The sequence below is a fragment of the Bos indicus genome, chromosome 16, assembly GCF_029378745.1.
Source record: "Bos indicus isolate NIAB-ARS_2022 breed Sahiwal x Tharparkar chromosome 16, NIAB-ARS_B.indTharparkar_mat_pri_1.0, whole genome shotgun sequence".
Taxonomy (NCBI): domain Eukaryota; kingdom Metazoa; phylum Chordata; class Mammalia; order Artiodactyla; family Bovidae; genus Bos; species Bos indicus.
In genome coordinates, this window is record NC_091775.1 from 34308069 (window position 1) to 34318757 (window position 10689).

The 10689-nt window shown below is 38.1% G+C and overlaps 1 protein-coding gene across 5 annotated transcripts in view; it reads left to right on the forward strand.

Moving 5' to 3' along the window:
- Window positions 1-10689, forward strand: part of AKT3 (AKT serine/threonine kinase 3) — a 281775-nt gene that overhangs the window by 49244 nt on the left and 221842 nt on the right. The window contains exon 3 of one of the 5 annotated variants that reach the window (XM_070768863.1): window positions 10626-10687. The exons of the other annotated variants lie outside the window; for them this stretch is intronic. The gene's annotated coding sequence lies outside the window, so the exon portion shown is untranslated. The remainder of the gene's footprint in view (window positions 1-10625; window positions 10688-10689) is intronic. 5 annotated transcript variants of the gene reach the window in all.

A 10689-nucleotide genomic window follows, 5' to 3' on the forward strand; every position in this document is an offset into this window, starting at 1 on the left:
TATAATTGTTATATGTTCTTGGATTATCCCTTGGTCATCAGAGTGTCCATTTGTCTGTTTATAATATAATCTTTAATAGTCTTTGTCTCTTTAAAATAATAGTGTTTGTTTTAAAGTCTATTTTGTCTCATATGAGTCTGCTGCTCCAGCTTTCTTTTGATTTCTTTTTGCCTGGAATACCTTTCTCCATCCTCTCCCTTTTAGTCTCTGTGTTTCTAGATCTGAAGTGAGTCTTTTGTAGGCAGCATATATATGGGTCTTGTTTTTGTATCCATTCAGCCAATCTCAATCTTTTGGCTAGAGCATTTAGTTCATTTACATTTAAGGTAGTTATCAATGTTGTGTTGGTTTCTGCCATACAACAACGTGAATCATACCTAAGTATACATGTATACCCTTCCTCTTGAAGCGTTCTCCCACTCTACCCCCTTCCCACCTCTCTTTGTTGTCACAGCGCGCAAGGTTGACCTCCATGTATTATATAGTAACTTCCTACTAGCTAGCTATTTTACATACAGTAACTATATTTCAGTGCTACTCTGGGTTCGTCCCATTCTCTCCTTCCCCTGCTGCATCCACAGGTCTGTTCTCTATGTCTGCATCTCTGTTCCTGCCCTGCAGATAGGTTCATCAGAACCGTTTTTCTAGATTTCATATATATGAGTTAATATATGGTATTTGTTCTTCTCTTTCTTACTTGCTTCAGTCTGTATAACAGGCTCTAGGTTCACCTACCTCAGTTCAACTGACTTGTTAATTGTTTTGAATTTGTTTTTATAGGCGCCTCCCCTTTCTTTTTTGTTCTCTTCTCTTGTGATTTGATGACTATCTGTAGTGTTATATTTGGATTCCCTTTTCTTTTTTGTATATATATCTGTGATAGATTTTTGGTTTGCAGTTAGCATGAGGTTTTTGTATAGCAGTCTGTATATATACATGGTTATCTTAAGTTACTCATCTCTCACTTCCAAATGTATTTTAACAACCCTGCATTTGTACTTTCCTCCCCTAACAGTTCTTGTTTTTGACATTATATTTACATCTAATTGTTCTGTGTATCCCTTATTGTGGACAGAGATGATTTTAATACCTTTTCTCTTTTAACTTCCCTACTAGCTTTGTGTGTATCCTTGATTTCCTACCTTTACTGCATGTTTCCCTTTAAAAGTGGAAGTGAAGTCACTCAGTCGTGTCCGACTCTCAGCGACCCCATTGACTGCAGCCTACCAGGCTCCTCCATCCATGGGATTTTCCCGGCAAGAGTACTGGAGAGGGTTGCCATTTCCTTCTCCAGAGGATCTTCCCAACCCAGGGATTGAACCCAGGTCTCCCGCACTGTAGGCAGATGCTTTACTGTCTGAGCCACCAGGGAAGCCTCATGTTTCCCTTTAGTAGTGACGTATTTCATGTCATAATTTTCTCATTTCTAGTTGTGGCCTTTTCTTTTTCACCTAGAGAAGTTCCTTTAACATTTGCTGTAAAGCTGGTTTGGTGGTGCTAAATTCCTACAGCTTACTTGGCTTTAAAGGTTTTGATTTCTTCATTGAATCTGAATGAGAGCCTTGCTGAGTAGAGCACTTGGTTGTAGGTATTCTCCTTGAATCATTCTAAATATATTGTGCCACTTTTTTCTGGCCTGCAGTTTCTGCTGAAAAATCAGTTGATAACCTTTACATACTGGTTTATTTTTTTAGTGTTATATTTTTAAGGTGTATTTATATTGATACATGGAGTTGTGATTTTTTTCATTTTCACTGCTGTGTGGTTTTGCATGAATAAACCACACTTTAAAAAACTGTTCTGTTGAAGAGCTTTAAGTGGTTGCCAGTTTTTTCCCTATTACAAGCAACGCTGTAACAAATGTTTTTGTACATGCCCTGTGTATATGTGAAATTTTTATTGCAAGTAGAAAATTGCTAGATCTTAGGGTAGATCCCCTGGAGAAGGAATAGGCTACTCACTCCAGTATTAATGGGCTTCCCTGGTGACTCAGATGGCAAAGAATCCACCTGCAATGTGGGAGACCTGGGTTTGATCTTTGGTTTGGGAAGATCCTCTGGAGGAGGGCATGGCAATTCACTCCAATATTCTTTACTGGAGAATCCCTATGGACAGAGGGATTCTCTGTCCCTGGTGGGCTATAGTCCATGAGGTTGGATAGAGTCACACACGACTGAGTGACTAAGCGCAGCACAGCCCAGGGTATGCTCAGCCTTCACCTTTACTAGATTTTCTATATTTTCTAAAGTGGTTGTTAGCATTTTATTTCCACCAGCAGTTTCCACCAAGACTAGTCATCTTGTCAAACATAATTTTTGTCATTCTGATGTTTGAGAAATGGTATTTAGTATTTTAAATTTGATTTTCTCTGGTTATCAGTGGCAGTCCTAGTTTTTTATGTGTTAATTCCAATTTTTTTAAATTGCCTTTTCTACTCTTTGCTCCATCACCTGTGTTCCTTTTAGTTTCTGGCTTGTCCTTCTAGTTGTTGTGTAGTAAAATTTTTTTGTACCAAAAATTTTCATTTTCAATACAGATACATTTGACAATCTTTTTACTTTTATAATTTGCTCCTAGTGTCATATTTAGGAACTTTTCCTACACAGAGGTTATAATAATAGTCTTTTTATTAATTAACTGTTGCTCTGTAACAAATTGGGGTTTCCTAGGTGGTGCTACTGGTAAAGAATCTGCCTGCCAATGCAGGAGACACAAAAGATGCAGGTTCGATTCCTGGGTTGGGACTATCCCCTGGAATAGGAAATGACACCCCACTCCAGTATTCTTACCTGGAAAATTCCATGGGCAGAGGAGCCTGGCAGGTTACAGTCCATCAGGCTGCAAAGAGTTGGGCGTCATTGAATCACTGAGCACACATATACATACACATACTATAACAAATTACCAGCAAAACCTATTTGCCTAAAAGAATAAATATTTATTATTCCTTTTCACTTCTGGAAGCAGTGTGTCTGGGTGATTCTGATCTTGGTCTCTTATGAGATTGTAGTCAAGGTGTCGGTCAGGGTTTCAGTCATTTGAAGGCTTAATTACAGCTGGAGGGCTTGCTTTTAAAGATAGCCTACTCAGATGGCCAGTGAGTTGGTGTAGGCTTTTGGTGGGAGGCCTCAGTTCCTCTTGATGTGATCCTTTACCAGGGCCACTTGTGAGTTATAATTTGGAGGCTGACTTTCCCTGCATCAGTGAGCCAGGAGATAACAGTGGAAACTTAAGTCTTTTATGATCTATCCTTTGTAGTCACTATCACTCAGCTTGTCCTTTGTGGGAGGAGACTGTACTGAGATTGGAATACCAAGGTAAGACGATCACCAAAGGCTATCTTGGAGCCTCGCTAGCAGAGTGTCTTGTGTGTGTGCTTAGTCGCTTAGTTGTGTCCAACTCTTCACAACCCCATGGACTGTAACCCACCAGGCTTGTTTCTGCATGGGGATTCTCCAGGGATGAATACTGGGGTGGGTTTCCATGCCCTCCTCCAGGGGATCTTCCCAACCCAGGTCTTTCTCATTGCAGGTGGATTCTTTACCATCTGAGCTAGCAGGGAAGCTCAAGAGTGTTTTACGCTTTAAAATAAAATACCTAATAGTTATTTCACATTTAGGCTTTTTTTTTTAATCTACCTTAAGTATGTTATGGTGTATGTGTGTGTGTTTAGAAGGGGACCTAATCTTATTATTCTTCTAAAAGTATAGTAATTGTCTCATTTGCTGAATAATCCATCATATTGTTCTTTTTCTATGTGGGTTTGCTTCTGGGCTCTGTATTCTCTTTTAGCCTGTTTTTAAAAATTCCTATGCCAATACCACTTTACAGTACCATAGATCAATACCACTTGATCTAAGGCAAGTCTCAAACTCTTTACTCTTCTTCATGATTGGCTTAGTTCTTATCTCCAAAGACTGTTAAGAGAGAAACTGTTGAGTAAATCCTTTTGACTTTTAGAATCAGATTCTATGAACATATCTTTTGGGATTTTACTTATTTTAATGAATATAAACATATAACCCTTTTTTTCATTATAAAAATAATAGTTGCTTAGTGAATATTTGTAAAATACAGGTAAGCTGAAAAGCTTTAAAAAAATAAAGTGTCCATAACCCCATCCTCCAAACATGGCCATTATTGTAGCATTAAGAATTTCTTAAGTATTCATGTCGATGTATGGCAAAAAGCACCACAATAATGAAAGGTAATTAGCCTCCAATTAAAATGAATAAATTAACTAAAAAATTAAATCTGTAACAAAAGACATCACATATTGGGAAAAATAAGGATTAACACTGTTATTGTAGTGTGTGTCCATACAACATTAAGAAAAATATAAATAGAAAAATGGACAAAGAATATGAACAGGCGTTTGACAGAGGTGGATGTACAGAGAAATCCATACACTCTTTCCTCAAATGTTAACATTTTTCCACATTTGCGTTGTTTTTCTTTTTTCTCTCCTCCTCCGTCTCATTTCTTCTCTGTCCCAGTGCTTTGTCACTCATTCCACATCGATATATTTATTAGAAATACTTAAAATATTTTAAAGATACTTAGGTTCAAATACATGTTTATTTTCTGAACCATTTGAGACATGATGACCCTTTTATTTTCTAAAACTAGAACACGATCTTACATAATTAAAGTGCAGTTATAAAAATCAAGAAACTGAGATTGACACAATGCTATTATCATCCAAATATTGCCAGTAATAATATTCATAGCCCTCCGTCTCCAAAAAATTCTTGGATCATTATGTAAGAGTCATGTGACTTCATGATGTCTAGTCATGCAGTGGAAGCACATGGTACTGATTTGTCCCGGTCCTGGTGATGTTAACTTTGATCACTGCTTACAATGGTGTCTACCAAAACTGTTCTCCATTGTAAGGTTATTATTTTTCCCTCTGTAATTAAAAAGAATCTTGTGGTGTGACACTTTGTGACAATATAAATATCTAGGTATTCCTCAAACTTTGGCCCACCCATTTCAGCATTCAATTATGGCTCTTGTTTGGGTCAGCTATTTGTGATACATGGTAATTTTCTAATTTACTGTTCCTTTTTCATTTTAATTGATTTTATTACAGAAAATTTTTCTCTTATGGGTGCTGTTTTACTCAATGGATTATAGTCTTTTTCTATCATTATTAATTCTGAATTCTCAAACTATCCTGGATTTGGCCCATGTAAGCCCCTGAAAAGCTAGGTCTATATTATTTTGACATGTTTCCATCAATTTGTGAAGACTTTCTGACACAATAAAATATTCCAGGCTTATCATATAGTTTCCCAGGTCTGGAATCAACCATTTTCCCAAGGAGTTCTGATTCCTTTTCATGGGAAATAGTGTTATCTTTCTTTTATTCTTAATTATCTTTATTCTTCATTACTGTTTGTTTTTATACTATCTTGATTTGTTCTGTTTTTCCGTGACTTATCATACTGCTTTAATTAAGTTTTATAGTTTAGTTCTTTATTTAATTATTAGCTCTCCCTGGTGTATATTTCACCCTAGAGAAGAATCATCTGTTTTTACTTGTCCTCCAGAACCTCATAATTCTTGTTTTTTCTTTTGACCTGTTTGATTATTTATCTCATGCTTCTTCTGGATTCTTCTTCCTTGATTATAATTTTAAAGGGTAGATTTCCCCAGGATCATTCCCTTCCTCTGAGAAACCAGTCAGTGTCACTGGTCATCTCTGTTGGTAGGAAATCTATACTAGTTCCTTCTCCTTAGGGACAATGTGATAATATGTATCGGAATTACAAATTTACATTCCCATTTCAGGGAGTGTATCCTTCAGGTATATTTTCACATTTTGTGATGATGTATGTACAGGGTTGTTCATACAAATGTTGTATGTAATAGCAAAAGATTTGGAGATTATCCACAATAATCTGAAAGAAAACCTTGTTATTATTTTTCTTCCCTTTTCTGCTCATATATTTGTAAGGTTTGATTTTTTTCGTATATGTCAGCAAAAACAATATATTGTAATAGAGTGGAACAAAAGCTCAAATGTCCATAAATAGTGGATAGGTTAATAATGATGCAGTAGTACAGTGGAATATTATGCAGTTGAAAAGGAGTAGGAAGAATGTATTTACATGGAAAATCATGGAAAAATCATTGCAGTTAAAAAGAAAAAGAGTAAGGTGCAGAACTTATATAGAGGCCTTTCTGTGTAAAGGAGGGAAGTAAATTGTGTAGTTTTATTTGCTCTATTGGTATATGGCACCCCACTCCAGTACTCTTGCCTGGAAAATCCCGTGGACGGAGGAGCCTGGTAGGCTGCAGTCCATGGGGTCGCTAGGAGTCGGACATGACTGAGTGACTTCACTTTCACTTTTCACTTTCATGCATTGGAGAAGGAAATGGCAACCCACTCCAGTGTTCTTGGCTAGAGAATCTCAGGGACGGGGGAGCCTGGTGGGCTGCCGTCTGTGGGGTCGCACAGAGTCGGACATGACTGAAGTGACTTAGCATAGCATAGCATAGCATTGGTATAAAGGAACTCTGAAAGGAAAAATAAGAAACTAACAGTTTTCCCCAAGAAGAAGGATATGACCCAGGCAGGTCCCAGAGGTATGAAGAGACTCTTCACTGTGTATCTTTTTAATCTGTTTGATTTTTGACATGTGAAAATACTGCCTGTTGAATTCAACTTGTCTTCTAGTAAAACTTACATCTGGTTTTACAAATTCGGAGTTTTCACTAGTTCTGAACCACTGGCCCAGAGCATAAAATGTATTTCAACACACTGTGAAGCCTTTTTTCTCTGTAGCTTTATACTTTGCCACTTCTGGCTCCATATTTTACACCCTGGCAACACTGAATGTCCTGTAGTTCTCACAAGTAGCACTGTTTCATAACTGTGTATGTTTCACCTATGTCTTCTCATATTTATCGTTGGAGAATCAGTTTGTTTTCTTCTCTGGAAAGCTGTTGTGCACCTCTGCAGGCTGAGTTAGGTAATTGTGTAATACTCTTTGTGTTTGTCTAGTATTACCCTAACCATATTTCCTTTTAACGATTAGCTCCTTATATAGTACCCACACATAGAGATGCAAAGACTTGCTTTGATTTTTTTTTCTCCTAATAACTCTGAGTGTAGGGTAGAGGCCATCTCTCAAATGGCTTGTAGTCTTCAGTGGAGACCTTCATGCAGGAATGTAACTGACATATGACAGAGGGTAATAAATGAGACAATAGGCAAGATTATACTTGCAGAGAAGTTCTTTTACATGGGTCTTAAGATGCACCACAGTCCAGATGGAGACCTTTTAATAGGGCCTGTTCAGGAGCAGCAGATAATCAAGTATAGCTTCAATGTAGAGGAATCATGACTCAAAGTGAATTGGGAAGGAAAGTAAAAAAAAAAAACAAAACAAAAAAACAGGGACAGATTGTGAGAGGCCTAACATTCTAGTCTGAGAAATTTAAATAGTATCTTGTAGGCAGAGTAGGACTATCGAATGTTTCTGAACAAAGAGCCAATCTGATATGTGTTTTAGGATGATTACTTTTATACTTTCTGTAGAGTGGTTTGAAAAAGGAAGCAATGAGAGACAGGGGCATCTGTTAGGATATTTTATACTGTAAACTACAATGTTGAATATGGAATTGAAAAGGAACAGTCCTAGCTGTATTTTCAAATTCGATTGTTCTGTCCATCTAGTCCATTCAACTTAGAATGGTCTTTTATTTCAAAAGTGAGATTCTATTCATCTTTGGAGAGACAGTTTATATGTAATGTCTACTAGTAATCCACATGTATTAATCGTTCCCTGTTCTGACTGCATTTCACTTATTTATGACTTTTTCATACTCTGTCTCCTAGTAGTTGTCTTACTTACCCCTGAAATTGTTTCCTTCTGGAAACCTTTGTGTTACTTTATTTGACTTTATTCATCTAACACTTATCATATTGTATTATTGTTGTTTGTTTCAGTAAACATTTCTTGGGTACCAAACCTGGAGGAATTCATACTTTTGGCAGTCCATATGTTATAATATATGATTAGATGTCTGAGTTTTTTAGGGCAACTTTATTTTGATTTCTTGCACGTAACATATTTGATGATACATATTATGAACTCAGTATTATGGAGATATCAGAGGAACAGTGTTAGTTAAAAGCCCAATTTAAATCCTGGTTCTACCACTGTAGCCTGTGTATTTAGCCTATTTAAGCCATAGTTTTCTCAACTCAGGCTTCCCTGATAGCTCACTTGGTAAAGAATCCACCTGCAATGCAGGAGACCCCAGTTCAATGCCTAGGTTGGGAAGATCTGCTAGAGAAGGGATAGGCTATGCACTCCAGTATTCTTGGACTTCACTTGTGGCTCCGCTGGCAAAGAATCTGCCTGCAATGTGGAAGACCTGGGTCAATCCCTGGGTTGGGAAGATCCCCTGGAGAAGGGAACGGCTACCCACTTCAGTATTCTGGCCTGGATAATTCTGTGGACTGTATAGTCCATGGGGTCGCAAAGTAAAATGGGAAATTGTCTTGGGCTGCCATGAAAAAATATCATAGACTGGGCAGACTGGACAGAAATCTATTTCTTACAGTTCTGGAGGCTATGAAGTATAAGAGCATAGTGGCAGCATTTTTGGTTTATGGTGAGAACTCTTCCTGGCTTGCAGGCAATACCTACTTTCTCCTTGTGTCTCACACGGTGGAAAGAGACAGGACAAACTCTCTGATGTCTCTTATAAGGGAAATAATTCCATCATGAGGTCTCCAGCTTTGTGACCCTGTCTAAACCCAATTTATTCCCAAAGACCCCATCACATCTGGGGTTAGGTTTTCAACATGAATTTGGTAGGGGGAGTACAAATAGTCCCTCATTTCAGTTCAGTTCAATCACTCAGTCATGTCCGACTCTCTGTGACCACATGGACTGCAGCATGCCAGGCCTCCCTGTCCATCACCAGCTCCCGGAATTCACTCAAACTCATGTCCATCAAGTCAGTGGTGCCATCCAGCCATCTCATCCTCTGTCGTCCCCTTCTCCTCCTGCCCCCAATCCCTCCCAGCATCAGAGTCTTTTCCAGTGAGTCAGCTCTTCGCATGAGGTGGCCAAAGTACTGGAGTTTCAGCTTTAGCATCACTCCTTCCAAAGAAATCCCAGGGCTGATCTCCTTTAGAATGGACTGGTTGGATCTCCTTGCAGTCCAAGAGACTGCAGTCCAAGAAGACTCTCAAGAGTCTTCTCTAACACCACAGTTCAAAAGCATCAATTCTTTGGTGCTCAGCTTTCTTCACAGTCCAACGCTCACATCCATACATGACCACTGGAAAAACCATAGCCTTGACTAGAAGGACCTTTGTTGGCAAAGTAATGTCTCTGCTTTTGAAATGCTATCTAGGTTGGTCATAACTTTCCTTCCAAGGAGTAAGTGTCTTTTAATTTCATGGCTACAGTCACCGTCTGCAGTGATTTTGGAGCCCCCCAAAATAAAGTCTGACAGTGTTTCCACTGTTTCCCCATCTATTTCCCATGAAGTGATGGGACCAGATGCCATGATCTTTGTTTTCTGAATGTTGAGCTTTAAGCCAACTTTTTCAGTCTCCACTTTCACTTTCATCAAGAGGCTCTTTAGTTCTTCTTCACTTTCTGCCATAAGGATGGTGTCATCTGCATATCTGAGGTTATTGATATTTCTCCTGGCATCTTGATTCCAGCTTGTGTTTCTTCCAGCCCAGCGTTTCTCATGATGTACTCTGCATATAAGTTAAATAAGCAGGGTGACAATGTACACCCTTGGCGTACTCCTTTTCCTATTTGGAACCAGTCTGTTGTTCCATGTCCAGTTTTAACTGTTGCTTCCTGACCTGCATGTAGTCCCTAGTACTATCTTATACAGTGGTTTTGAAAATTAAATAATTAATGGAAAGCATTTAGCACTGTGTTTCTAGCATAAAAAGTGATGTGTTTGTTTATTCTATTGTTAACAGTATCATTTTGACTTGGCCTAATTTTACATATTATGTAATGGTGGAAAACTAGAAATGAATTGGCGATTTTGCTCTTCATTGATAGAGAATATGTGATAGTATTAATCACGAAGAGAAATGTAGGAAGAAGGGTAGGATTGCAGGCTTGCTGATGAGAGGTGCTTTATTCACTCTGTCAGGAGGCAAGGAGAAGATGGAGGCAAATGTCAGGTTTATAGATGTAGCATAAAATGCCAAGAGTAGAAGAAAAGAGAACCTTTAATATTCTTTATATGTGTATGACCTTTAAATACAGTTCTTAATTGTTTTTACTCAAATCTTTTATGTTTCTTTTCTCTGATTTCATTGATAAGGATGAATTTTTGTGTGAGCCCAGGAAGCAGAAGTATCATTTTTATCTTTATCCACTAAATAACTAAATAACACTAAATTTGTTTTGCTGGATTTTCAAAAGTTCTGTTTCAGACATTTTGAATCTTTGACATATTTTGACAGTTTAGAATTGGGCTATAATGTATTCCTATCCTCTAGCTTGTGGGATTTACTTTCTGCTCTCTAAGTTAATGAATCAAGGGCTTATTAGCCTTTCTAGAACTATTAAGAATCTCTCAATCTTTCACTTTTGGCAGTAATTGTCTCCACATTTACTTTATAGAGTCCCCTTTGGTGGAGCCCACAGGCGGAGAGGAAGCACAGGATTCATAAGATGGCGGGCGGGT